The 24355-nt window shown below is 41.8% G+C and overlaps 1 long non-coding RNA gene across 1 annotated transcript in view; it reads left to right on the forward strand.

Annotated features, from left to right (window-relative positions):
* The window catches only part of LOC133220844 (uncharacterized), a 36275-nt gene that overhangs the window by 11423 nt on the left and 497 nt on the right, over nucleotides 1-24355 (forward strand). The window contains exons 2-3 of the long non-coding RNA XR_009727791.1: nucleotides 17906-18110; nucleotides 20692-20792. This is a non-coding gene — a long non-coding RNA (uncharacterized LOC133220844). The remainder of the gene's footprint in view (nucleotides 1-17905; nucleotides 18111-20691; nucleotides 20793-24355) is intronic.

Here is a 24355-nt window from a genome sequence, read left to right on the forward strand (position 1 = left end):
CATGGGAATGGCTGACTAACCAGCTCACTTGTCACTTTCTACCTCAGTCAGGAGCAGCTTAATATGGTCTTCCAAGCAAAAGCTTGCTCAATGCAAGATGGCTTTCAAGAGAAGCATAATGTAAAAGAGAACTGGTCTCTTACTAATTTCCCTGATTCACAGCTACAGCTGCATTATTGTGCTTCCATTTCACATGACAGGGTGTTTTATATCAGGGCCTAGGAGATCGCCAAAACAAACTGTACACAAAGAGCAAATAACTGCCTAGGCCTCATGATAGCAATCACCAAAGTGAAGATAACTCATTAAATTTGAGAAAAGGGTGTTTTAAATCTCATGTCATGAGCACACAGGTGACAGCCTCACAGGCAACAAGCACCAAACATTGCTGCAAATCCTTTGCCACTCTTTTTGTCCCACACAGCAGCTGGGAGGTGCTGACTGGAGGATACAGGGGAGACACACACACATCCAGGCACAGCATCCCTGCGGGGCAGACCCCTCTTGCAGGCAGCAGGCAGTGTCTCTGGCAGAGCAGTAATGTGGCACAGTGGCAGGGTTATCTGGTGTGTCCATTGCCTCTTGGTGACCAAAAAAGACCTTACTCTCCTGTCCAAGTCCCTCTCTTGGGATACATCTAGGGAATGACTGAGGTTGCCAGGGAAGAAAGACTTAGACTGTGAAAACAGCAAGAGAAAACTCTAGGTTCTGATAAGAGGTACTCAGGCACCTAGCTCCAGCCATGTCAGAATTAGGTACCTAAGCAGCTTTCCAAAGCTTGCACATACCCATTGAATGAGGAATTCTGTCATTTCAAGTTATTACTACATTCTTTTGTAGTCAGCAACAAAATGCAGTTTAAAAATAGGAAGCAACTGTGGAGAGGCAAGGGGAACAGGATGAGTTTTCTGTTTGCTTTACACAAGAAATTGGCAATGGTTGTCTCTGCTGACCACAGTGCTGCACGTCATTCCTGCATCCTCACCAGTCCTCTCTAGGCTTAGACATCCCCATAGCACTGCCTGCCCTGGGCCCATCACTTCGGTAAATGATGAGTATCAGGTGCAAGTGAGGATTATTTTTCTAAGTGCAATAGCACTTTCAGGAGTTTGACTGGAATCCTCACAGGAGACCCCTCCTTTCCTTCCTATTACCTGATTTTGAAAGTATTGATATCTTCATTGTTGGTACTGTCTTGCTGCTAGACCTATGTCATACTCATGCTGAAATCATATTCATTTTCCCCATGCTACAGAACTCATGGTTCAAAAAACAAAGAAAAAAATCCTTCCTGAATCTCTTATTTACCTGTCCTTGCTTACAGACATATTTTAATGGACAGGTAGGATAATTTGCTCCCCAAAGCTAAGACATGGTTTCTAATGTTGATTCAAATGTAGTAGTGAATCTCCTCCAGATTTAAGTTCTCTCCCTTTAAATCATTATTACAAATTTAAAGTACACCACTCAAATAGATATTTGTACTTCTTCGAAGGTCTATAAGGTGAACAGAACTTGCCTGTTGTTTCCTAAATAACCTCCTGGATTTTTGCCTGGGATTAAGTACATCTGATGATTTTGGCCCATCTGTGCCATGTTTTGCTATTATTTTATTCTGAAAAGCGACTGAACAGAAGAAAGCATTATGGTAGTTGCATCTGCCCATTAAAGTGAATGGGTTTAGTCAACACCCAGTATCATTCAACTATTAGCAGTATCTTATAAGGTCTTTCTTTGAAGAAAATACATAATGGGCATTCATAGTTCATTGTTTGTTATGTGATTTCTCAGCCTTTGCTTAGGTTTTGAAGATTCATAGTGGAAGACTTCAAATCTAAAATATGTGGACTGTCAAAGTTCTAACTTTATTCTGGCTTGAGAGGACAATTATTTGCCTGACCAGCCTTCACGATCTCTTAGAATAAGGTGGCATAACCTCTGAATTCATATATAGCCTCACTGTAATAAACATAATATTACATTCCAGTTTATCCAGGTTATTTCTGTCTGATGAAATACTTTTCATGTGACCATGCTCTAAAGAGCAGATTTATTTATTTTTTAATTCTGATAATTATTTTCTTTATGATTAATAGCAAATACTACCAGGCAATCTTCAGCTGTGTAAAACAGACCAGAAATGCAGTCATAGCTTGGCAGAGTCCTGATGCAGACCTCAGAGCAAGCTCCTCTAAGTTTTGGTACTGAACTCATACACGTACACACACATGAACAATTTTACCCGAACATAACTTATCGATGTGCAACACATAACATATATTGTGAAACTGAGCTGACAACAGCTGTGATGAAATGTGCCTAACATTACTCCCTCTCCACTCTACTCAGGACTTGGGCTGCACTGGATTGGGGCAGGAGGAACAGGATGAGCTCCCCTTGCACTGGGGACTGTAACTGCAGGAAATGCTGCCTTCTTTTCTCCCCTTAGCTGCAACCACATCTGCAAAATTTTTTCACTCATCTGGTAACTTAGAGCACAAAGTTAGACTTGGGTAAATTGTGAAGTGTCTTCCTCTTCCATCACAGACAGCTTTTCAAATGTCCCCATGAGTGGGCATCCCTTTATTCTGTGTACTTCTATGTTACTCTGTGCATTTTTTACTGGATGCTGTCAGGAATAAATTTTGGCCATAAGGCTTTAGCACATGGCAGTGACTGCCTCTGCCACATTTAGCGTCCCTCCAGAATGTGAAAGCTCATTGAGGAAGGCAAAGCAGTCTTAGGAGGTGGAAAGAGGCTTACTATGTCTCTGCAAATCAGCTGCCAGTGCGGCTGCCCTGTGGTCGGTCCTCCCTGGGGATCCCCTTCATGTTTGAGAAACTGGTCAATCTCCAACAGCACTGACAACTGTTTCTTTGGACTTGTTTGGCTTGGACTTCTACTGGTTGCGGTTTAGTTTTGACTTGTCAGCAGGCTGTATCTGTGATTAATTCTCGTTATGAATGGAAATACCATAGGCTTTTTGCAAATACAGTTTCTGCTTCTGGGTTATTTCTTGTGACAATGATATGAAGCAATCTCTTCCTGGCTGCATACTTCACACTGTTAGTTGCTCTCTTACATTTAAAGCTCAAGATGTTCTTGTCTATTGAATTGTTCTGCCCTTGAGATAGAGCAATATGCCACATGTGACAAGAGATCATGTTCAGAGGCTCCTGCTCTGGCCAGAACTGACAGTACAGAGATGGCATCTTATCTACACTGATAACTCTTTATTTGTGCAAAACTGAAAACCACATCTTTTTTCATCATACTTTACATACACTTCTGTTCATACTCATCCTCATTTTATATTCTGTTACGCAAACCTTCCCTGCTGTAAACATTGCTCAGGGCCCCTCAGAGATGTTTTTGCAGTTGCACAGGACCTGTTATCTCATGGGTGCCCAAGAGCTGAGAAGATCAATATTTTAACATGTTCATAACTTTCACATATTTTTGCTTTCCTTTTTCGTCAATAATTCATGTTTCCTACTAACAGAAGGGTAAGCAGAATTCACAGTGGACTTAAAAGCTCAAGCTTTCTCATGCATAATATATAGAAATCCATATACACAATTTATATATACTCTATATATGTATATATCGCACAGTGTATAGCATATAAATATATATATAGGTATGGTTTCCATATAATGACTATAAATAAATAATGCATAATGGTGAAACTATTCCAGGTAAAAAAATGCTCCTGAAGTCTCTCAGTGAAGAAAGACAGAAGCACTTCTTTCTCTGACATGTTTATGCTCCCTACCAGATGGAGACTGAGCTATGGCAACTGCAAATGTGTTCATAGCACCTTGTAATGCTGCACCTGAGAAATGAGCATTTTCAGAGGCCAGTAATAATTGCACATCATGATAAGGCAGCCTGACTGGGAGTAATGTCAAGTTATCAGAGGCCCATAAAGCAAAGGTCTTTCATATGGAAGAGGCTGAGCATTGGGCTGAGCAGCTTTGAAATTTGCTCCTTAGTGCCACTCCCCTCCACATGAGATGAGACGAGACATTTAGAGATTAGATCTGTGACAACTGCCTGAGCCTGCTCTGTAGCAGATAAAGACTTCTGAAAAAAGGTAATTGAAAGCAGCCAACACAAAACTGGCTAAAATATGGGGACGTGAACTGTATGTCTGAGCCCTTGTGCTTTTTTCACTCTCCCTTCATGTGGTTTCTATGTTTTCCACATTTATGTGTCTCTGCTTCCATATTTCTCCTCTTCCTCCCTTTTTGTCTTTCTTATTTGTCTTCATCCTGGCACTCTCCATTTCGCTTTCTTCATGCAGTTGCCTTGTGTTCATTTTCCCAGAAACCGTCATTTTGTCTACCTGCCGTCTGCCAAGACAAGTATCATATATGTGTTCCTGGCTGGCACCAGTAAAGCTCCGCTACAGCTTGTCTTCTCTGTACATAGCTGCACAGTTTTCTCACTTAAGCATTTTCATAGGGTCTTCAAAGAGAAGTTGCACACTATATAAGCCCTGAGAGTAATAGGGAAAATGAAGCAATGAAACCAAGATCAATGACTTATGTAATATTGTTACCATTTTCCCTTGAAGAGGCAAACACTATCAATAATTTTTCTCTGTCAAAGCTTGGAAAAGACTCAAAAGCATCTCAAAATCTCATGAAATTAAGGCAGCGTAAATCTATCTGCAAGTAATGGAAGAGAATGGTCATAAAACCTGTAGCCTTACACCTCAGGGAGATGAGCAAGACGTGCAACCCTTCCAAACCCTTCCATTTGATGAAGCATTGAACGAAGTGTTGAAGCATCAACATTTTCACATGAGAGAGTGCTGGAACTTGGAAGGAACCAGAGTGCAAGTCACAGTAGTGTGCATTGGGGATTTGGTTATCTTCTTCAAACTCATCACTCCAAGGTGTGTTTTATCCAACCCCCTTCCCCAGACTGCTCAGACATTACCAACGCTGTTCTAACTTGCACTCTCTTGTAACAAGCCTGGAAGTTATCTCTGGGTTGCTATAGCAGTGGTGTATCCTAATCAAACCCATTTGCTCTCCTTCATAGTCCCATAGTCCCAGTGTAAGTGCACATCACCTTATGCAGAGGCTCTTCATTGCCTTCAGGCCTTGAAAAGACAGGAATCCCACTGGATGGGCACAGTAAAGATTAGGATGGCAATATGAGTCTTACTGTGTTCTCTGTTGTTACAGTCATGCAAGACAACATATATGCCCAAACTCAGACTGCATTTCCATTAGCAAACAAGTCAAAAAGCAGAGGTGCTCAGAGTGCTATGGAGAGGTTTGTCCTTGTGCACTGTCCCTCCAAGGCAAGCATCCCCAAGGAAGGAGACACAAGTCCCTGGGAAATATACAGGACACACCAGCCCTTCTGCAGAAATCACAGACACATTCCCTCACACGCACAGGAGTCCCCTGGGACCAGAGGCACCCAGAAGGGGTGGGGGCTGGTAACTTCACCAACTCTCATGACTTTATCAAGAATCTTGTTATGGTCAATGTTTAGTTTTAAGTTCATGGAGTCATGGTTTCAACAACATTGTCCTGGGAGATGATGCTTAGTGGGTTACCCACTATTTCCCTTAGCCTATTCCACTGCTGTGCCTTTCCTTCTACTTTTTTCATCTTTCATGGAGATATTCTGCCTTTTGTCATATAAAAGTACATATTGCCCAGATGGACCCACCTGACCAGTCAATCCCTTTAGTCTGCAGGAGTGGTCTGTTCTTCTCATTATTTACTGCAGCACCCATGTTTGTGGCAGCTGCAGATTTTACCAGTTGTAGGCACATCTATTCCTTCAGACTGTGGGTAAAGATGCCAAAAGACATTGGCCCAGGTATTATCCCCAAAGGTTTGCCCACAAAGTTTGTTGGATGAGGTTTCAACATTTACCAACACTTTTTAATACCTGATAGTTCATGTAGTTAATATAGATTATGGCCATTTGAACTTTAATGTGAATAGCGATATAGATAATATATAGCTAATTTGTAATATATATTTTTAACCAATGTGTTGCACAGGAACATGCACATGCATGAGTTTGTGTTTCTGTGCATGGGGGCATGGTAATACAGCAGCATGGCTTTTCCAACCAGCACTGCCTTGTATCTGGCTGAGCCAGACAGGATGCAACAATAATACCATTATTTGCACCCACTACTGAGACAGACCACTCCAGTTACTTTTATAAGATTACAGTCTCATCAACATGATAACTGTTACAGGAAAGGGAGGTCTAACAACCTTGTTAGCCTGTTGACTGGCATTAATTACACTGCCCTGCCTTTCTGGTTGTTTCCCACATCTGCTTTCTGGTGTCTGGCCAGTGTCTGTGTATAATTATGTGGGAACCGTAGCTTATATTTAAGATAAAATAAATATTTAGTCCTTGTAGTTTCAAGGCAAAAGCTAAAACCCCCAAAGCTAATTAAACCTCCCAGAGTTTATAACTTGGTATAATCTCATGGCTTTTACATTCTTTTTATGAATTTCTGGAGCCTGTTTCCATGAGCGAGCAATAAAGTGTGCCTGGGGCTGAACAGTAGACAAGGCCAGCTACTGGCTGGGGAACTGGCCTTTTGCCCCAGCAAGGCAGATTGGGGAGGGTCTCTGGGCTGTCCCCAGGCCTGGCTGAGGTGTCTCACAGCCTGCCTGGGCTGGTCAAAGCTGAGGAAATAGTTAAACGTCTCCCAGCAAACCCCTGCTCACCAGTGTCTGTTAACTGCTCAAGCTGTGTGTGAATCCATGGGTTAGTGAATAAAAAATGACCTTTCTGATGATTACCAAGGGGAGAGAATATGCAGTAAATTAATTGAACTGAAAGCCTGTGGCAGAGGAAGAGTGGCTGCCGTTCCTGCAGCAGTGACCAAACAGTGAGCTGGGTCTGTGTACCAGTAGTGGCTGGGATCATGCCTGTGGGCAGGACCTCTTTTAGTTTGCCAGCCCTTTGCGCCCTGTGAAGTCACTGTACACCTGCATCAGAAGCTGAGTTAGGAGGACTGAAAATGTCTTACACTGAGCCTCACTCGATGAACACATCAACTCCCCAAATTATATCACATCAGCTACAGGGAGTGGAATTTGTGACATGTCATATACTAGTGCTGCAAATGAAACCCCTGAAAGAGAAGCAAGTGTCACGGAGAAAGGAAAGTGCTTTCTCTGGGGAGACTTCCAGCTTATAGGAGTGAAACACAAGGGAGAATTCACAGGAAAATTTGTTGGGGCTGGAATCTCCTGTTGAACTGAAATGTGTCCGTTCCTCTTAGAACAAAATGTAGTCTCCAAGTAGTCACTGCAGCAGGTTAATCTTTGTGGTTTGTTTCTATTCAAAACCATAAGCAAGCCTGGACCGTGTATCTTGTGGTACGTGGACAGGACAGAACCAATATTATCTAAAGAAAAATGGAAGATAAGATGTGAAAAGGAGGCAAAAAAGAAAGGCTACATGCCCTGCAACAGGCCACTGAGCCACAGTACAACCAAGCATAGACCTCAGGGCATCTACTATGCAATCCAGTGTCTGCTCCCCGTTAGCTTGAAGAATGGCACTTTCTTCTTGAAAGAGAACGCAACTCCTGTAGTAACCCACAAAGAAGTTCGAAAAAATAAATATATGGAACTATATAATCCAAAGGGCATAATATAGAAAAGGGCTAATTTGTGCCCATTTAGAAAGCTCAGCTATCCCAAGACTGACTTGCTCTCAGGTTTTTTTCTTCCTGGGATTCATCAGGAAGCTGTTCAGAGGCATAAGCTGTTCAATGGGAACAACCAGAAGAGTTCTGGTGGCCAGTTCTCAAGTCAAGGAAAACAACCTTCAGGGCACAACCTTTTGCCACCGAGAGAAAGAGTCTTTTCTTCTGCATTGCTTTTAAAAGCAAACCTACAGAATTTTAAAACTAGCTCAAGTCTGATCACCCCTAACATGGGTCCAATCTAAAACAAGAATCTGAGAAATACAGATGTGAGTATCTGTGCAGCAAAGACCCTATACAGCTATGAAACTGAACTTTCTGTGGAAAAGACCACAGTGAAAGGACATCCATTTCCCTTCCCACCCCATCTCCATAATTATCATCAGTATAGAATGTTTTTGTATGTTATCTTTCTTGATATTCTATTACAAATCAAGAAGCAAAGAACTTTGTCTGCTGTTGCTATTCTCCCTTCACACCAATGAGCTCTGAAAAAGCACCTTGCCTTTTTTTCAAGCTGTAAAGTTAAAAATTAAAATAAAACTAATTCAAGTGAAAACTTTGTGATTGGAATTATTGAACATGAAATTTCTTGTTGAGACTTACAAATGGAAAGAGAGCTAGGTCTGGTTAGGGTTAGGGTTAGAAGGGAAGAAATATCGGAAGCCTGTGCAGGAAATGTTTGCTTAAAATAGTGTTCAGCTTCTTCTTTGCTTACAGAATTTGGATATTGCTGTATTCCCTATGCTTCCTCAAGCAAGAAGCCGCATGTTTGCAGACATCACTGACCCCAGTGAGCACAAGTTCCATCAGTGGAAGACCAGGGTACGGTTGGGGTGAGTGTAAGATTGCCAAGCTGATATCAAGGGAAACTAAGGACACACCTCTGCCTTATTTGTAGAGGAAAAAAAAAATAGTCATTATTAGACCACCACGTGAAATCTTTCTCTTCAGTCAGCAGAAGCAAAGAAGACCGGTCCCACACACCACTGGCTAGATTTGCTCCTAACTTGACAGGTATTGCTATTTCTTTTGGCTCCTGACCAGCCCATTCAGGGCTTAGAAGGTGTGTAAACTCAAGAAAATGAGCAGCTGTTTACCTAATATTGTTGTTATCCACATTGCTGTGTTCTAATTCCATGAAATTAAATCTCTCCATTTCTGTTTATGATGTTCTTGCTTTTCTAAGATTTAGACAAACTTCTCAAAGCAGACTCTTAAGTGGGAATAAAAAAAAAAAGGTGCCAAAGTATCTTCTGTCAAATTTTCTAGTTCTGCTTGTTCTGAGCTGAATTAGCTATAGGTACCTTTCAGCTGTACTGTGCACAGTACTGACTCCTTGGGTTTTGCACAGAAAACAATCTTTCTTGCATAGAATAGGACACTCTTGAACTTCAAGGGCTTTTCTAGTATTACATCTCCATGGACCTACTTCTAGCTCTTTCAGCTTGTTGTAATTGACCCTGCCGTGGAAGTCCAATCTGGTTAAGTGCACTAGGACATGAGCAGGAATTGACAGGTATTTTAATGCATATTATTAAAATGGTCCCTGCAACTTCAAAACAACTACTTTCAAGAGCTTTACAATGCAGGGTGAATATTTGGGTCCACAGCCCATATGAGAAAGCAGATGTACAGGGAGGTTGTATAAGAATAATCTGACCATGGAAATGAGAGAAAGAGCCAAGAATGAACCTGCATTCTTTGCACTCCTATCCAGTGCACTCTGCAGGGGACCAGGCATTTCTTTGCATTTACATCCATAAACCAGTGATACTTCTCATACTATCTTGGGAAAATGAGCATGTATTTTATCAATACAAGGTTATTAGTCAAATGATAAAGCAAAGTGCTCAGAAGGCAGAGTCATTCAGTAATTGATCTCTGTGCCAGACATGTTACGAGAGCGCTGAAGTGCCGCATCCCCACTGGGTCCCTGTGCCCATTCAGCTCACAGGAATGACCATGTTTGATGAATGAATGGCTAGTTTATGTCTTACTGCTGATGGTGTGTGACCCTGCAATACAGAGGTATTCACAGCACAGTGTTCAACCGCTGCTCTTATGATAGGGTCATTCATTCCCTGATGTGCAGCATCTACTATGGCCTCCTGCAAATCAAACCCAGATGCCTCAGGAAACAGACACCAGAGAAAGAGGAACCTATAGAGTTTCCACTCTCTGTTAATTCATTTTCCTAGCAATTAGAATGCTGTGGCATGAGCAGGGACAGAATGCAGTTCTCCAGAGCAATATTTAAATCACCCTCACCATGAGGCTATCTCTTCTCTCCTGCACTTCTTGACTTGCCCACTGAAGCTTTCAGGAGTGCTGGTGTGTCTTCTGGGATGGTAGGACCTGGCTGTTTTAGCTCAATCTACCAACAGGTTTCCTTGCCTGCTGGATATCTCCAGCCACGAAAGGTGCCATCAGAGCTCCTCTCCTTCTTTGGCATCCAGTACTACCTGTCTCTTCATACCTGACTTCTTTATAGAAAAGTTCTCCAAACTCATCTGAACTTCTTCGCCTTTCCTGACAGGGAGGGCCTTTATTTCTGGACAGTTGTAGTCTTGACCCTTGCAGACAATGGCAGTAAATTCAGTCTTTCGAAAATATTTCCAGTGGCAGCACACTGTAATTAGAACTACTCAACCACTATTCATCATCTGCACTAAACGAGGGAGGGGCTATACCACAAAACAGTAGTGCTCAGACAACATCATGACACACAACAAGGGGGCTAAGTAACAGTTCTGTTGCTGTTTCTTGGCGTTTGAGTGTTTGACTTTGAAACTTTAATAACCTGCACGGACTTTTTGCTGTATTGCATGCACACACTGAGGTTTTATGAGCCATGCATAGGAATTTGAAATCTTTCATCCATCAGAGTGGATGCAAGTTGCTCTGGCTCAGCTATGATCCCTGATATGAGCCCAACCAACACCCATTAGCAGGAGGACTTCCAAAGCCGTCTCTATTTTGAAAATAATCAGTACTGTATACTGCTTACCTATCACCCCATAGTTAGCCAGTCAGAAAGGTTTCATGTGATGTGATCTTGCCGAATCGTATTCTCTGGCTGCCTTTAAATGCTGCATTTCCTGCTTCAGTCTTCCTGTTGCTGTTGCAGCATCACTGGGTTTCATCAGAGATTAGGGTTTCATTGTGCAGGGCGCTGCTTTGCCACTGAGGAGGAGAGAGTGTCTGCCACTGAGTACTTATGTCTAAATCAACTGGACAGACGAAGGGGTTCAGAAAGGGTGTACAGCTGCCTCTCTTCAGCAGCAGCAGAAGTGTAAGCACAGACACTACCACAAAATCCCACTGATGTCTACAGTGGAAACAGATTTGACCCCCAGCTTTCCTCTCACCATTTTACGGTGAAACGATACTTTTATTGTTTGCTCTCACCCTAAAACAATGCTTTGGGGAAGTTTGGTTTTTTGTTTGGTTTTTTTTTTTTTTTTCTGTTCCCAAAAATACAGTTGCTACATGCAATTTAACATTGAGTTTTGAAAACAGGCCTGCAGTGTTGTCCTGTTAAAACACCTTTCTTGCATGCTCTGGATTCTTGCTTGCTTGTGCCTGTCACCTTTTATATAAAATGTGCACAACTTTCATACGCGATGTGAAGAGCTCAGCTCAGCCTCTGCAGAGATTGTTGCACAGATCAGGCTGACCCTGAGACTGAGCTCTGATTAGTCTGATTGCCTAGAGGCCTCCATCAACCCACAGGGAACAGTCCACAGCAGGGTTTTTTTCTCTAAATAGCAGTTTGAACTCAACAGAACAATAATAATTAGGTTGGAAATAACTATTAGCATAGAAGCGCCATTTTAATTTAGAAAAACAAAATCTCACGGTATTTGGTGCATTTACTGTAAAAGATACTAACCTCTCTCCTTTTCCACATTAAAGTTATCTTCAAAAAGACACGATATTCCTTCCAAACAAGGAAGTACATGTTTTTATTGGTGTGGTTACAGCACAGCAGTGGGCTATAACCACACAATTCTATTTTTGAACACAAACATAAATCTGGTCCCTTGTTTTACAAATGTATTATCAAGCAGTGTGGCTTGAAAAGTCATGAAGAGATTCTCATTTGAACACACTAAAAACTTTACTGTCTTTGACCAGGATGTAAAAGGATTATCAGATAATGTATGGATTGGCATCTTCTGGGATTTTATTATGAGTCCCATTATACATCATGATTTTTATTCTGAAAGTCCCTGTTGCCAAATCTTATAAATAGATAAAGGTCACAACTTTCATTGCAAAGAAATAATAATTTTCTCCCTCTTGCAGCAGAAGGAAAAAAGGCAGAAAACTTTCCCATAGTTGCTTTCAAAGGTATCTACAGTGTAATTAAAAAAAATCCCATATAGATTTTTCTTTTTTAAGACACTCTAATGATGTATTGAAAATTGACTCCTGGCTTTAAACCGACTGCAATTGTGAACTCTGGAATCCATTTATGGTGCAAATGCTCAAAACCAATAGCAAATCAGAAAAAACTGAAGAAAGTGTTTAGCTTTCCCCAGCTGGTATCTTGAGAAGCTGCAGTTCTTGTCAAAGTGCTAATAGGCCTAGAAGTGGAACACATTTGAACTGTTTGACTTGTCTTTGGGATGATTTCCCTTTCTCAGCTAGCAAGATAAGGTGTTTGTGGGCTGGGCTCACATCCAGCCTTACTCTCCTCTCCTGTCCAGTGAGTCAGGTACATGGGGAAACATAAATTATTTGCAGGGCTCATTGTGAGCTAAGACAGCTGAAGACAACTGCGCTAAAGACAGTCATGTTCATTCATTGATCCAATCCATATGGTGTTCTGTGTCCAGGGTCAGGAAACATGGCCTGTTTTTTCTCTGCCTCATGTTTACCACAGGCAGAATAAGCTCTGCAATATACACCTTTATTCTGGCTTCTCCTTAACCTTCCCCAGAGGAGCCCATGCAAAACATTGCCGTGTCCTTTTGGGGAACCACTGACACCTTTAACTCTTTCCTTGTGGTAGCAAGCTGCTTTTGAATGAACCATCCTAACTCTGGTCAGGTCAATATTCTCATGGTTCACATCTCGTTTGCACTGATGAAGTTCAGAAAGGTTATGCCCAAGAGTATCCTGCCATCGCCCATATGTGTGAACTGTCTACATAGCAACAACTTGCAAAACACAATTGCACTGTTTAAGTGTGTTATGTGATCAGGGCAAGCAGGGATCTGGTCCTGTGTGCTGTTCCTGTGCAGTTGTGTTCATCATTTCTGAGATCTGTAGCACCAGAGAATATGATACCACAAGTCTGTAATTTTCAAACTTAAACAATATATTTCATTGGATTGGTGACCAAACTAATTTTTATGACATGTCATTTCAGTAAGGACATTGCTTTATTTCGCAGAAGGGTTTCCCATAGATAATGGTTGTTAGCTGGCTGAGTTGGAATCTGGCAGGATTAAGGAAATCTAAACTGACAGCTGGTTTTGTGCAAGGAAGCATAATGTGGCTGTTGTTACAAGAGGCAGTGTGGGATGTTTGTGCACAAATGCATGACAAGAGGGCTTGCTCTTAGCTGTATATGTAAGTGCAGTGTAGCAGTTAGAGCAGCATATCAGGGCTAAAAGCCTTGCAGAGAAAACTGTGTGTGACTTTTTCATCATGCACGTTTTGTGGTTATGAATATGGTTATATTTTTACTTTCCCTATAGTTGCCAGGAGCAGATGTTTGAATTCCGGTCAAAATAAAAAGGACCTATATTGCTGATTATCTTAAAGAGAAGCCAAGAGAGCTCACCATGAAAGAGTGAGGATCCGTAGCTAGAGGAACAGATTGTCTCCCCACATAACAACCCTGTTCTTATTCATGACTGAAGCAGTGTGTCCTACCAGAAACAGCACCTCAGATGCTCATGTTTCACACCCCAGCTCCTAAGTTTTATTTTCTCTGAGCAAACTGCCCAGCAACTGATAAGCACGGACATTTGAACACAAACACTGTTTCAATGGGACTGTGCAGCTCAGCACTCAGAGGCACCACTGCCACTTCTGCTGAAGCAGCCACTGGCACTGAAGGTGCCCGTCTGGACTTAGAAAGCATTTCTCAAGGTTTTTTTAGTCAGAAGAGATTTTAACAATTGAGCTCACAACAGAAAAATCTTAGAAATTTGCTTTATTACAGCTCTGTGTAAAATCACAGGCTGTGTTTCGGCATGTTTTTGCAAAGGCTTCAAACTTCAGACAAATACCCCAAAATAACATTTAATTACTATCAGTGTCAGTGAGGACATAGCTGAGGCCACGATTTATGAAGTGCTCAGCACAATGCTAATGACATTCTGGTGACACTGATATGACTGAGGCATAAATGTACTCATGTAGGACTGATAATTGTCAGCACTGGCTAAAACAGAAGTGGGAAAAGTGTTCAGAAGCGATGAAATCAGAGAGACAGGTTAAAGGCAAGATAGTGATATAGGCTGAAAACACAAGAGGTGGTGACTGGCATAAAGCAGGGTACTGCAGAGCACGGCAGAGGGTAGACAAAACATCAGGTGCTCCTTTGCCCATGAATGCTGTGAATCTACAGTGCACATTACCCTTACTCTGGCAGGGAGGTCACAGCAATCAGGCTGGGTGAACAAAGGCATTCAGATCATTTGGGGCAGACTGGAGCTCAGGTGGCCTTAGGGGTTCAGTCTGGACTTCTGCAGCTCCCAAGCCCCAAAGCAGAATGCCCCAGGAAGGGAGCTATTCCTCAACATAGAGTGCCAGGAACCCCATTCTGGTCTTCATGCTGGAGTTCCATTTAGGAGGACCCCAACATACTGTTGTAAACCTAAGTCAGATGTGCCCACAGAGATGCTGTCCCAGGTGACTTTATTTCAGGACTTCCACATCTGGCCATCCTCAGTAAAGAGGTTGCTTCCAGGATGGGAACAAAGGGCCAAATGCATCTCTCCCTGTCCTTCAGCTCTTTAACCCCCCTCAGCCATGCCCTGCAACACAGGTTGCAGGATGACATGATTACATGACATGACATGATTCATGAGGCACCTTGGCTGTGAGGTTTTGGGTATATGCTGCTCTTTGGGATAGACATATATCACCAAATATTTTCACATTAACTTATGACATAAACTCATAAGTTGACATAAACTCATAAGTTAACATAAACTTAAGAGTAAAGAAAGAAGATTGTAATAAACAAGAAAAGTCCAAAAACCATCAGGCAAATCTGTTTGACATAAACCTCTTAGTATCATGCAGGTCCCTCAGAGTTGTATTTTCTTCCTTCGCAGTTTGTGGATTCCTGTTTTAAAACACAATATACTTGTGTTGAGCTTCCTGGAAAAATGTTCTGGTCTTTAACTGTGGAAATATTCCAAGCTGCTGTACTCCTACGTCAGAATAACCTGTTCAACCCCATTAACTCCAGTTAGCATGTGAGCACAATTAATCCAGTTGTTTCACACACACATTAAAAAAACAGCTTGTATTGGTTTTCTTACTAATTTTGAAGTAAAAAGGGCATGAATTAATAACATGTGATTATGTTATCTTTTCGCAGAAGTAAGGAGCAAAACAGCAAATCTTTGACCTTAACATATAACTCTGAATGCAGAAAGTGTGCTAAACATTCATTTAAATGATACAACTGCTGAAAAAGTGTAACTGAAGTTGTTATTTTCAAAACAGAATCCTACTGATATTTTCAAAACTAAGCCTTTGCAAAGCATTTTTGAGCATAGGCCACTTAAAATTGTGGAGCAGCTTCTTGCTTTCTAATGAAATCAAGAAACCATCCAGACTTGCCACAAATGTAAACAAGCACCAGGAATTCATGTGGAAGCTGGAAAGACCCATCATCCAGTTTTGTTTCCTGAATAAACAGGCTTTGTGAGAACCAGGATATAATTTTAGGGATGGCAGCCATTCTCCGCTCCATGGGCCTGACTGAACACATTTTAATGAGAAAATCTGAGTTCACTGGAACTGATTAATTCCACATGTTTTCTTGTTTCCTGCTCATCATGTTCACCTTCATGGTTCCCATCCAGATTTCAGCTGGGAATGGAGACACAGCTTGGGCTCATGTGGCGCCCAAAGGCCAATGCTGGACCAGTGCATGGGCTATCACAGCACCCGGCTGCCCCTCGAGACTTGCACAGTGCAGTAGATGCAAGTTGCACACCAGTTCCAGAGCTGCATGATGGTGGACCCTGCCCATCCCTGACAGATGCAGGGATGGTTTGAAAGCATCAAATATGGTTTGAATCAGGAATGCTTTGAAAGCTCCCTGCTTTCCTCCTGCACCCCTTGGTACACCGTTCCAACAGGCTGATTCTTGTGATTTTACAAACATCTGCCAGTTTCTAGTTTCTGCAGACTCACTTTTGAATCACTGGGTTCAATTTGCCTCTTGATTGTGAATCCTGCTGGATTTAAATATTTTCTCCCACTGTAGTCAGTCAGACACCAGGATCAAGTTCCTTCTCTGTTTTCTCTCAATACACAAAAGCTGACTTTCTAAGGCTATATGGTTCGATTTTAGCCTAAGTGTGAAAAATGTACTTAAAAAACTTTACTCGGCTACATTAGGGATTTAAAATATGAAAAATCCAGAAAAAATCAGAAACTACTTTTTAAGACTCTTGTTTGCAGCTCAAGCCATTTATTCTGTAGAAACCTAGGAAGAGAGCACAGCTGTTAAAAGGTGCCATGTATTCAGTGAGTGGCGTTGCTGCCCATGGCAGGGGTTTGGAACTAGACAAACTTAAGGTAATTTCCAACCCTAACTATTCTATGATTCTATGATTCCATGTAGTTGGATGTCTATTTTATGAACTATTCTACAAGCAGCTGCAAATGAGTACTCAGTAAAACTGCCACAGGAAAAAAAAAGTTCAAAAAATTATTTATTATTTGCCCAAGAATCAACACCAAAAAATTAAGATCAAACAATCTTCTAACACTGAGAAAGCTATTTATATTAGATTGGCTAACTTTACAGCTCAAAACCGGTCTAAAGTCAGAACAGAAAAAGTTCAGTGATAACTTTTAATTTAACAGGTTTTGGTATTGGAAGGAATATCTTAAACTGTAGATAGCTTAAGCCAAGGGTATTCCTTCTGTATTGAAAACAGCTTCCCAGTATATTGTTGTATTTCTTTTAAATGAGTATAACAGCCATTGACTCTGTTCTGTGCACAGCATAGCTAAATGAAGTGAGAGATTTTGCAACAACCAGCTGTCCTGTGTAAAGAAGGAAGCAAAAAATGACTATTCCTGAGCAGCAATTGGACGGTAGAAATGGGAAGGAAGCAATGGGAAGGAACAAAAGAGCAATAGAATTGGATTTTGATGAATTTAAAGTAGAGGCCTGTCTACCTAAAATTCTCAGTGAAAGTTCTCAGCACTATCAGCCCAATTATTAGAGGATTTAAGCCAGAGCTTTTTGGTTCCCTCAAACACCCCAAAGAACGAGGTGGTTGTTTCCCAAAGGTGTTGTCAGAAAAACACAGAACCGTAGAATTATGTGACATCCTTCTAGTAACCTACTAACCCTTTTCTAACCTACTGGGTGACACCGAAACAGTCACTTCCTCTCCCTTGAACAGCAGGGTTGTGGAGGCCCCCCATGGCAGAGATTGCTGCTATTTGTGTGATCCCAGCTGTGGTCCCCAGGGACCCTGTGACACGGAATGCAGCAGTGACCCCTTCTCACCCCGCAGGAAGGACAGAGCGGTCCCCGAACAGGCGGTAGCCACATCCCTTTGTGCTGTGCTTTCACAGATGAAGTATCTTTCTCTCTTAAACCCCTCTCTTGCACCCGGGTGCCAGCGCAAGGCTACTGAACTCTTTCCCGGAGCCTCCCTGCGCCCTGGTGCCACGGGGAGAGGCTGAGCTGGGAGGCCCTGACCTCTGCTGGTCAAGAAAGAGCCCATTCCGTAAGGTGAAAAAAGGAGGAAAAAGGAAAGGGTGTGCTAACCCCGGTGCATTTCTGGCTAAATTCTGGCTGCTTGGCTAATCCCTTCCTACTTTCCCAAGGGAACACGGTGTTGGGCACGGGAAGAGCGGCGCAGTGTTTCCATGGGCATCCAGCAGCTCCTGTGGTTGCTCTTCTATGGATCAATTATTTCAGAAGCATGGCTTGGGATTCATCTTGCAAGGGGTATCCCTTTTCTGTTGCAGGCAAACTTTACATGCTGGGCTGAAATTTTCTATGCTATGGACCTTACCTCACCCTGGACCATTTTTACTCCTAGAATTCTCATTCTGAAAAAGACTATTTTGAACATCCAAAAATAACTGTGCCATGACTGAAATGTTCTCTGGGAAGGTTTAAACTCTGAAGCTCTGGAAAGGCAGGAAAATATCACCTGAATTTTTTGCTGAGGTAAGTCAACAATGCTTTGACAGGAAGTCTGTGATTTTTCGTCAAAGCTAGAGACCAGTCAAATCTAGTTTACACATGCTTGATAGCTCCTCACATGCCTCGGCACCTTTTCTACTGAAGATTTTGCCCACTACCATGCGTGTCTAGTCTGAAGCTCTGCAGGATTTTCCTTGTGGTCTTAACCATGGCTTCCTTGGGTAATAGCAAGTCTCTAAGTCTCACCCTGGGGGCTGGTTGACAAAAATAAGGACTGCATATACAAATTGTCTAAATGACGGAAGAAGGTTGAAGACAAGTAGGGGGTGACAACACAGAAGGGTCACACTGGGGAGGAACAGTATGTGCTTATGTCCCTTCCCCTCCAGGGCCAGAATCAGGACTCCCTACACTCTCAAAACTCATGGTCAGACCTTGCAAGGCACCGTTGATCACTGCTGCTCCTCCATAACACACAGAGTTACATTAGAAGAACAAATTAAACACCCAAAGCCCGAGATGCCCAAACAGGCTATGAGACCTTAACTCCCTTTCTCCCCAAGCCCTTCCACAACACAGGATGGAGTCTTCAGTTACTGACCATAATACAGTTTCCCCACAGGACACCTGCCTAGCGAGGCTCAGCTTTAGGGTCATTCTGGAAAAACAGATTTTTCCTTGTCTGTGCTTTAGAGTCAAATCACTTCAGTGTAACATCTTCCAGATGGTCTGATATTCAGTGCCTGGCTTGAAACCTTCAGACCCAATTGAAATAAATGCTGAGTATTCACAGCTGTACTGAAATCACTGCTACTTTTAGCACTGTCTAAAGCTGAACATGGGAAGAAAGCATATCCTTAGTGCCTCAAAACTGAGACCCACAGTAGTGGTCAATCTTCATTCCAGCTTGCGAGTACAACCTTCTTCCTCTTAAGACACTCAGAAAAGACACTTTATTTCTCCAAGGTGGGAAGGGCTGTATTGCTGCAAAATGACAGGTCTTTGCACTTTATTTAAGAATGGAGATCCAGCAAAGATATCAGATTAGCTTTTAGTTCTGCTACAATATATTATGGATTTGAGATTAATGAAAAGTAATCTATGAAAGGATTTTGGTTGGTACAAACAAAGGAAAGCACAGTTTGTCCTGATCTCCTTTACATAAAAGAAATCCATATCTAATTGATCAGCCCTTTTGATATGGTAGAGGGAGTGAATAGCCAAAAATATACATGAGATATGTGTACTGAGTTCATATTTAAGAAAAGTGTAGCGTAATGAGAATTGTCCATACATAGAGATCAAAGTTAATGCATTGGGCAAAAGGATAAAAGAAATTATTTCTATCTTGTGTTCAGCCAAGCCACAAGATGCAAGTGTGTTATTGTGTCACTTTGATTTGAAAGACTTCATTATTAAGAAGTTAATGCTCAACAGCAGTAGATACTGGTATGGTACAACAAACTGTGCTACTTTCCAAAGTATGCATCCTACAAAGCTTCTGTACTTGTGTTCATAAATGCAAACCAATGAATCAAAACCAGACTAAAACCAAGTTCATAAGAATTTTTTATAGATTATAGTAAGCACCTTCCTGTACAGTAGTGGTACAATGCATACAGATGCATACAGTGTACAATGCATGCTCAAATAGTATGTCAGAGAAGATAAATACTAAAACACTGTTAAGTATTGACTGATTATATATCCCCAAACTGACAATCTGGCTGAATTTTCTTCCTGGAAAGGCCCCTAGACTTAGAAAAGTGGATGTTTTCATAATGTGTGGATTGCAGAACACAAGAGCAAATTTTTCTATGGGGTTTATACAAAACCATATTCAAGAACTTACCTACCTGCGGAAGTGCAGTTACCATGTTTGCATTTACAAATATGCACGCTGTTCACCAAAAAACTGCACTTCTCAAAAACTGAATTAGCAAATGTTTATGCAAAGTCATAACTCATCCAATATTGCCATGAGGAAGTTCGACGTGTCCTCTGTTAATCTTTGCCTTTCATATATAAATGTAGCCAATAGCGTCCTTCAAATATAGCACTTAAATTCTAAATAAGGAAGCAGAATTGAGTCGTTGACATTATTTAAATCATAAGAGGCATTGAATGTAGGGAGAAATCTTTATAATACTTTCCTGCATATGGGTAATGCTTAGAGCCAGTTGAGGGTTATGTGTGACATGATTCCCAGCAATGAAATACCCCTGAGAAAAGGTTATAATTAATCACCAAGTTCTGTTTTACCACCCAGCTAGATTTTTATTTTTTCATGCTGAGAGACTTAAGAAAGGGAAAACAGAGCTTGAAAAGACTATGTCAAGACATACTTGCTTAATTTGGCTTTGAATTTGCTCGTGCTTCAAAAATTATTCTGAACATCTGGATTCTTTGTTCGTCAGAGAGAGCATGTTTTATTCCCTTGACTCTGTGGCAAGAAAAAAATGAATGTATTGTAGTCTGCCATATGATGAGAGTCCACTGCGACAGTAACACTTTGCAAGAACTGAACATGACATCATGTTACTCGTGATATGCCTGTGTGCGCACTTGTCTGTGTTGCTTACAATATAAATTATTTTCCCAACAGATCTGAAACCACATGCAGGAACCCCACCGCCATGGGCAGTGGCAACTGCAGCACCTGCCTAGCCCCATTATGGCCAACTCAACCCAGACAGGGACTTACAGGTAGGAAGAGTGATTTGGCCAGATAAGAAATAGTTATTTTCTCTAGCAATGTTCAAAAAAAGCTTAAAGATCAGAGTGATCAAGACGTTGCTTTGTGAGATATCAGCCTCTGCTCCATTCCTATCCAAACAGTCATCCTCAGGTTTGGCTCCCTTGACTTCCTTCCCATGGTAAGTACAGTCAGTTGTTGCAGCAGAGGGACGATTTTGAAGCCCCATAGAATCATAGAATAGTTAGGGTTGGAAAGGACCTTAAGATCATCAAGTTCCAACCCCGCTGCCATGGGCAGGGACATAAGACTCTCAGTCTGTCCAACTGGTCAACAGTTTGCGTCCTTGTATGCAGAGATCAGAGACTTCTCTGTGCTCCCTTCATATTCCTCAGAGATGTTTCCATCACAGTCACTCATGCCTGCTGCCAAACTGCAGGTTTCAAGGCTGTGCTCATAGCACCTGCCCCACCGATGTGGACAGCAGGATGCCTGGGATGAAAAGAGGCCAAGGGGAGACAGAGGAGGGATAAATAGCAGGGCAGTGCTGACAACTGGCACTGTCTGCAAAAGGCACCATCTCAAGAAGGATCTTCTTGTGAGATCACACAAGAAGGTCCCTGTAAAGCTGTCATTGCAATAGTCTCATCTTTTCCATGCTGTTACTGCTTGGTTCCTATTTTCATAGAGTCATAGAACGGTTTGGATTGGAGGAACACTAAAGCTCATCCAGTTCCAATCCCCTGCCATGGGCAGGGACACCTTCCACTAGACCAACTTGCTCCAAGCCCTGTCCAACCTGGCCTTGAAGACTGCCAGGGATGAGGCAGCCACAGCTTCTCTGGGCAAGCTGTGCCAGGGCATCAGCACCCTCACAGAAAACATTTTTATTTTTACTTTTCTTTTTTTTCTGTTTTAAATAGTGGGGTTTTTTGTTTGTTTGTTTTTAGGTTTTTTACACGTTTGGGAAGGGGGTGTTTAATTACATTTTAAATCCTGATTTTCACATGGTCTTTTCCATGCAATTTAGGTTCCATATATATGTGCAGGTAGATGCTAGCACACATTCAGTGTGCCTCACTTCTGCATGGGTCATTCATAAGAAATACCCGTGATCTTCAGTATTACCTACCCAATGCAAGGATCATGAAACCTGCAAATGACCGTGGGAAGGAGGGAATTCCCTCTTCTAGGACTCCTGGGTTCCCCCAACCAAAGTGACTGCCTCTGAAGCAAGCTGACTTCCCAAACGCATGCTGACCAAAAGTGCCACTGATAGGAACAAAAGCTACACTGTTACCGTGTGCCAAATGTGTCAGGGAGGCCAGGGGCAAGCTGGGCTGTGTGAATGGCAGCCCTCCCTCGCAGCTCCTGGCACTCGCATTGGGGCTCCCTCCATCCCCACCCACAGCCGGAGACTGCCGGCAGCCTCCACAGTGAGTATGCCCTGTAGAGAACACGCTCCATGCAGCCAAAGGCTGGTGCTGGTTTCCAGAAGCCCACGGAGGAGACATTTACAACTTGTTTCCCCTACTGTAAGCGTCAGCTGCACGAGTCTTGACAGTTGACCTGGGTGGATCTCACTAGACCTAAGTAACTTCCTCCATCAATCTCTGCTAACAACAGGCCTCTGTAAAGCCATATAAAGCACAGAACGGGTACTGCAGCATGCTAGTATGCTATTATTAAGGATTAGCACACTGAGAAAATGTTTTATGCACCAAACCACTGCAATATCTGGGACAAGACCAACATTCATTTTTACCCATGCAAAGCAATTCTGTTCTTCACAGGCAATCTCTACCTCCTCCTTTTTATTCCACACAAAACTTGGTCACTGGAGGCAGGGAGGAGGTGCAATCAATATCAGCATAATTAAATATATTTGCTAATGATCTTTATACTCCAGCCCTTGAAATATTCCTGAAAGTAAAGATTCAGCCTTGCTGGATTTAGGATGCAGTAAGATTTTAAATAGGCACATGCTCTTCTGGGATAAACTAGTGTGAAAGAAGTTACATGAGATAGTATCAGTTGAAATTCAGTTCTAAACTTTACTGTTCTGGGTTTTTCTGAACAATAAAATCAGATGAAGTCTTGAATGCTGATAAGAATGTCTGTGAGACCAGACAAAGAACACCACTGGTTTTGCAGTCTTGTAAAAACTCTGGCTGAGTTATCAGATTTTAGTCAAACAATGAGTTTTGAGTTATTCACAATGGCAACTCAGAGGCTGAATCTATTTTTAAATGGTTGCATTTCAAACTTCACTCTGCTTTTAAATCAAAGAGGAGACCTAAACTATTTCCAGACATTTCTCTGATTAGTTTCTCAGCAACAACATCTAACTGTATTAACACAGCTGTCAGAAGGGGCTTGCTTAATAAAATGTACCCTTTGTCCAGGGGAAGAAAAGAAAATTTTATTAGTTTGTTGACCAGGGTATTTCTACAGATTCAATCTGCTTCCCTGGTTTATGTCATTGCTCAGATCTGACTCTTGTCACTTTAGCATTTGTCTAGTTTAATTTCTCTAATATGAGTATCTAAAGTGATTATGGGGAGATACTAAACTGGAAGCATATATGAAAGTTCTTACTAAACAGCATTCCTGCATTATCTAAAACAGATGTAGTATTGTAAAACAAAAAAAGTATTTATTAAGCCTCCAAAGCTGTCTTTGTCCATCTGCATAAATTGGCAGGTTGCATGAAGACCTTTTTGTTATTTATAAATAGAGTTATGCCCAAAATATAACTGCACATCCAAACAACCTCCAATTTAGAAATGATTAAAATCCTGGGTTGTGATATCCATCTTGCAACTAAAGCCTGTCATTATTATCAGAGATTTTACTGCCTGCTTCCTCTAGTTCTTCTTGTTATTTTTTCTTACAAGCCAGCCTCCGGTTAACCCCGACTCATTCATGTCATCAGCATTTTGCATATGTTTTATTAGATAAATGTAGACATCCTCATCAGCCTATGAAATACATATGCTCAAAGGACCCTAAGGCTAATCCATTAGCCCTTACCTCCTCAGAACAAGACTGATCCTACACTGTTTTCTGCTTATAAAATACAATATACTGATCATTACACCTTATTAGTTGCAGCAATTACCCTGTAAGTCCAGAGCCAGAAGACACCCAATGACCCTATGCTGTCTCCTGCTTGGCTGTTGTCCAATAAATCCATAATACCACAAGGTCTTCACTGAAATTTGTAAGACAAAATCCCTCTAGGTGAACCCTGCACCTCAGTACTTTTGAATCAGATAAATGCTCTGACTTCAGGTCTGTTATCCCTGTTAAGCCCCAGAGCAGCAGCCTTACACAGAAGCACGTATTAAAGCACACATAAAAATACACCAAAACCACATCCAAAGCCTACAGAGTTCATCAGGTCTGTGCCATGTGTCTGTCTGCCCCAGCTCTGCACCCACTAACTCTCCAGGGCCAAGAAAGCCATGCCATTTCTATGCAGATGTCTCAGAACAGGTACTTAAGAGCCCAATGTAGGGCCAAAGGTAAGAATTTTTACCAGTTTTCAGAAACTGCAGAATTAAAAGGGATG

Source organism: Neopsephotus bourkii, unplaced genomic scaffold (assembly GCF_033783945.1).
Source record: "Neopsephotus bourkii isolate Nb327-2 ecotype Australia unplaced genomic scaffold, CSIRO-AGI_Nbou_v1 NB_1481, whole genome shotgun sequence".
NCBI lineage: Eukaryota > Metazoa > Chordata > Aves > Psittaciformes > Psittacidae > Neopsephotus > Neopsephotus bourkii.